The following is a 6,000-nucleotide window of genomic DNA, read 5'->3' as shown; positions in this document are numbered from 1 at the left end:
TGGGTGCTTGACAGTGGAGCGTCAATGCACATGACTGGCAACAAATCCCTGCTGGAGGACATAAGAGAAGGAGCTGGCCCTACAGTCAGTTTTGCTGATAATAGCAAAGGTCGTACTGTGGGATATGGCAAGTACAAAATTGGAAGGATCATCATAGAAGATATTGCAATAGTTGAAGGACTTCAACATAATCTCCTGAGTGTCAGTCAATTCTGTGACAAAGGATATTATGTTCATTTTGAAAAGGAGATATGTATCATTAAACATATCAAGGATAAGCGTCCTTCGCTATGTGGCATAAGGAAAGGCAATATATTCGTAGCTGATTTATCTTCAGGACCAGGAAACGAAGTTCACTGTTTCTACGCCAAAGCGTCGGCTGAAGATAGTTGGTTATGGCATAAGAAGCTCTCACACCTCAACTTCAAAACCATGAACTCTCTAGTCAAGAGAGATCTAGTGAGAGGTTTGCCTTCCCTGGAATTCTCAACTGATGATCTGTGTGAAGCTTGTCAGAAAGGAAAAGCGAAGAGAGCATCTCACAAAGGCAAAACCATCAATACCATTACAGATCCACTTCATTTGTTGCATAAGAAGCTCTCACACCTCAACTTCAAAACCATGAACTCTCTAGTCAAGAGAGATCTAGTGAGAGGTTTGCCTTCCCTGGAATTCTCAACTGATGATCTGTGTGAAGCTTGTCAGAAAGGAAAAGCGAAGAGAGCATCTCACAAAGGCAAAACCATCAATACCATTACAGATCCACTTCATTTGTTGCATATGGATCTGTTTGGCCCTGTGAATGTTGCATCCATTGATGGAGGAAGATATGCCTTGGTTATTGTGGATGACTTCTCAAAATATACTTGGGTTTACTTCTTGGCTTCTAAGGATGAAACCCCGTTGACAGTGATTGATCATATAAAGTCAGTTGAATTAGAAAAGGGTGTGCCAGTAAAAGCTGTAAGGTCAGATAATGGCACTGAATTCAAGAATCAAACTCTAATCAACTATTACTCTGAAAAGGGAATTAGAAGGCAGTATTCAGCACCAAGGACTCCACAACAGAATGGAGTCGTCGAAAGAAAGAATCGTACACTGATTGAAGCTGCAAGGACTATGATTGCTGAATCAAAGCTTCCACTGTACTTTTGGGCTGAAGCTGTGTCTACTGCCTGCTATACCCAGAATAGGACCTTGATCAACAAAGATCATATGAAAACTCCATTTCATTTGTATAAAGACAAGAAACCATATGTCAAACATCTTCATGTCTTTGGAGCCAAGTGTTTTGTTCTCAAGGATAGTGAAGAGAACTTGAACAAGTTTGAACCAAAGGCATCTGAAGCAATTTTTGTTGGTTATACAAATAATGCTTATAGAGTTTTTGTAATTGATACTCTGTCAGTGAAAGTTAGTGTCAATGTCACATTTGATGACACTAAACTTCCTAGTATACAATCTGCTGATCCATCTGAATCTCTGAAGTTTGATAACTATCCAGATTCAGATTCAGATGATGATGTGCCACCTGAGGTTGCAACAGGTGATGACAACAATGATGATGATCCAGGCAATGGTGGAGGAAATGGCAATAATGCTGGAGATTCCACTGATGCTAGTGGTGGATCATCAAGTCAACCTGGCAACAACTCAGGGGGAGCTGGTGGATCAACTAGTCATACACATCAGCCTAATGATAATACTGCTGAATCGTCAAGGACACAACTTCCAAGGGAAAGGATTTGGAGTAGAGATCATCCCTTTGATCTGATTATTGGTGATCCTGATGTTGGTGTAAGGACTAGAAGTGCTACGACAAATGAATGTCTATTCTCTGGTTTTCTATCACAATTAGAACCAAAGAAAGTTGATGAAGCACTTGCTGATCCTGATTGGGTTCTTGCCATGCAAGAAGAACTCAATCAATTTGAGAGACAAGAAGTCTGGGCCCTGGTTCCAAGACCAAAAGGAAAGTCTACAATTGGATCTAGATGGGTCTTCCGTAACAAGTTAGATGGTGATGGCATTGTTGTAAGAAACAAAGCCAGATTGGTTGCAAAAGGTTATTCTCAGGAAGAAGGAATTGATTACGATGAAACCTATGCTCCAGTTGCTCGTCTTGAAGCCATCAGAATATTTCTTGCATTTGCTGCACATTCCAACTTCAAGGTTTATCAGATGGATGTGAAAAGTGCATTTCTGAATGGAAAGCTAGAAGAAGAAGTATATCTGGAACAGCCCCCTGGCTTTGAAAATCCAGAATTTGCTGATTTTGTGTACTTCTTATTCAAAGCTGTCTATGGGCTCAAGCAGTCACCAAGAACATGGTATGACACCCTCTCTGAATTTTTAATTGAAAATAAATTTACTAGAGGTGTCATAGACAAAACTCTCTTTTACAAATTGCATGATAATGATATGATATTTGTTCAAATATATGTTGATGATATTATATTTGGTTCTACTAACGATAACTTGTGCAAGAAGTTTGCTAAGTTAATGCAGAGTAATTATGAGATGAGTATGATGGGTGAACTATCCTACTTCCTTGGTCTTCAAGTAAGCCAAAAGGAAGATGGAATATTCATTTGCCAGTCAAAGTATGTCAGAGATCTTCTAAGAAAGTACAATCTAGAAGACTCTTCTCCGGCAAAGACACCCATGGCCACTGCCACAAAGCTTGACCAGGATAAATCTGGTAAGAAAGTTGATATTACAAGCTATCGAGGTATGATTGGCTCATTACTTTATCTTACTGCAAGTAGACCAGATATCATGTTTGCAACATGTTTATGTGCTAGGTTTCAAGCTGATCCTAAGGAATCACATCTTATAGCCGTCAAAAGAATCTTTAGATATCTTAAGGGTACACCTGGTTTAGGTATTTGGTACCCTAAGAATACTGGTTTTGACTTAACCGGCTATACAGATTCTGATTATGCAGGTTGCAGGATTGATAGAAAGAGTACGTCTGGAAGCTGTCAATTTCTAGGACGTCGGTTGGTTTCCTGGTACAGCAAGAAGCAACACTCTGTGTCCACTTCTACTGCTGAAGCTGAGTACATTGCGGCTGGCAGTTGCTGTGCTCAGATTCTCTGGATCAGAAATCAATTAAATGATTATGGTATTTCTGTCGACAAAATTCCTATATTTTGTGACAACACCAGTGCCATAGCCATTTCAAACAATCCAGTGCAACACTCCAGAACCAAGCACATAGATATCAGGTATCATTTCATTCGAGAACATGTCATGAATGGTACTGTGGTGTTACATTTCGTACCCACAGCTGATCAGATTGCTGACATCTTCACTAAACCACTTGATGAATCCACTTTCTCTAAGTTGGTTTGTGAACTAGGGATGTTAAATATGCCATGATTCTCTGTGTATATATTATATATTTGTTTTATATATATTATCATATTTTTGTGAATTTTCTGTGTAATTAGATGTATTTTATTAGATTTTATATAATTGTTTGTAAATTATCTGATAATTTTCTGTGTATTTATGCATGTCTCTGTAATTTTCTAAGTGCTGCATACTCCCCTGTAATATTCTCCATGCATTTAGATAATTATATGTATTTATTTTGTATTTTTCAAATTTAATTAAGCATAAATATTAGTTTTTAAGTTAATTCATTTTAATGAATTAAAGTTAAATTCATAAATATTTATATTTAATTAAAGTTGAATTTTACAAAATATATGTGTAATATATTAAATCTTATTTGAATTAGGTTTTTGATTTTATATGTAAAAGGTTCTATTTCAAAAGAAAATCAAAAATCATAATATTTATATATATATATTTCTGTTTTTAATTTTATTAAACTCGGTATGACAATCTCTAGTATTGTCATACCAAGTCTGTTTGGCTGATTTGTTTCTCGGTATGACAATTAGCATTGTCATATTAAGGTTATAACGCGTGTCGCATACTCTTTATATCAGATCTCGGTATGACAATGTCTTATATTGTCATACCGAGCGATTCTCTCAACTGTTCAAACCTCGGTATGACAATTGATGCAATTGTCATACCGAAGCTTAAAACCCGTATGACATTTCCGTATATTGTCATACCGAATTTTTTAAATTCGTATGACATAAACAGACTTTGTCATACTGTTACTTCATCTTCTCCGTTTACACACACAACTCCATTGTTTTTCCCTCGGTTTTTCAAGTTTTCTCTTCAAAAACTTGCTGATTACTTGATTTCAAGCACGATTTTGCTTGCTGGTTACTAATTTATCGATTTCTAAGCCGTTACTCTGCCCGTTTTTGCACTGATTTCACCGAGTTTAACTGGGTTCCCCAAGTTCGAACGAGTTCGACCGATTCTTGACCGAGTTTGTGGCTGGGACGTCGTGCATTACTTGTGTAACTCAGCTTTGGGATTGATTATTGGTGGATTTATTTGAAGTTCTTAAAACCCTAACTTGGATTTCGAAATTTTAGGGTTTTTAAAGCAATTTTGAGATTTGTTGGAGTTAATTGGAGCTTTTTGGGACTTTGTTGGTTTATTGTGGATTTAAATTGGCTATTCACAATTTAATTAATTTTTAATTCGAGTTTAATCAATTAATTCGAATTATTAATTAATTGGTTAATTGTTATTTAATTATTAATTGAAATTTACGAGAAATTTGAGAATTCACATTTTATTTGAAAAATTCTCGTTTAATTCAATTTTTAATTATAAAATGGCTGGCCAATTTGTGATCGGGGAGACGAACTACAACGGGTACTTAGACCCTGATATCAGTTTAGTGAGATTCCGACCGTGGGTGAGATTCCTGAATAGTCAAAGTTTAGTCAGCACGGCGATCACCGCTCATGCTGATTTACAGATTCGACCACTCCAGGACTTTTACTCTTCTGCCATCAACACGACATTGCTGGAGAGCTTCCGAGTCTCGGGAAATATTGGTGCTGGACGAAGTATCACTATATCTGTGGATGATGTAAATAGGATTCTTGGATTTCCACGCGACAACTTTGCTGAGATTCCTACAGATGCTGAGATTGTCCAATTCTTTCAGACCATTCACTATCAAGGAGAGATTCATCTACCGAGAATGCTGAAAGGGAATCTTAAACCAGAGTGGGACTTGTTCTTCGATACGCTGGCAAAAGTCTTTTCACCTACCACTCGAAGCAACTACAACATCATATCTTCCCTTCTTCAGATCATTGGGTTCTGTATTGTTCACAATCGACGAATCAACTTTGGCAAGTTGCTTCTTCAGTCGATTTTAAAGAAGTTGGGACCACTCAGCAGCCGATCAGTTGCACAGAATCCCAAAGTGGTGTGCTTTTTCCCTCGGTTCTTAATGCTCTTTCTGAATGATAAGATGACAGACGCGGAAAAGAACTCTTATTTCAATTCTCCAATTGCACCAACTCTCCGTGTCTGTACCAAACTGATGAAATCTCTGACCAACAAGAGAAAGCATGAAAATGTACCCCTGGTCATAACTCCATACTTGTTTGAACAGTTCAACGCTCAACAACTACTGCATCCGTTTCAAGTGGCTCAGGAACAGCAACAGCAACAACCTCAACCACAACCAGAACACCTACAACCTGAACCCCACCAATCACCACATCAATCTCCACATCAGTCACCACACCAATCACCACATCATTCCCCTCTACATCAAACACACACAGTTGAAGACGAACGTCAGGAATACAACTTCTTCGAAACCCAACCGTCTTCATCTGAACCACTACCGCAACAACAACACACCCACTTTTACCCACAAACACAATCAACCTCACAACCACTACCTGCTGACTCTACCTCAAATCCAGAGTTGCAGTCCTTTCGAAAGGACCTACAGGTAGCTCAGGTACTTTCTGACTTCTCTTCTAACTTTAATATTGATATGTCAGATTATGTTTGTGACCTTGATTTTGTTTTCCAGCCTACCAGCAATGAACCTGACAACACACAGGTTCATAACCTAGCTGAAGATTCTCT

The sequence above is a fragment of the Daucus carota genome, chromosome 8 (assembly GCF_001625215.2).
Source record: "Daucus carota subsp. sativus chromosome 8, DH1 v3.0, whole genome shotgun sequence".
Taxonomy (NCBI): domain Eukaryota; kingdom Viridiplantae; phylum Streptophyta; class Magnoliopsida; order Apiales; family Apiaceae; genus Daucus; species Daucus carota.
This window is presented reverse-complemented; position numbering follows the sequence as displayed.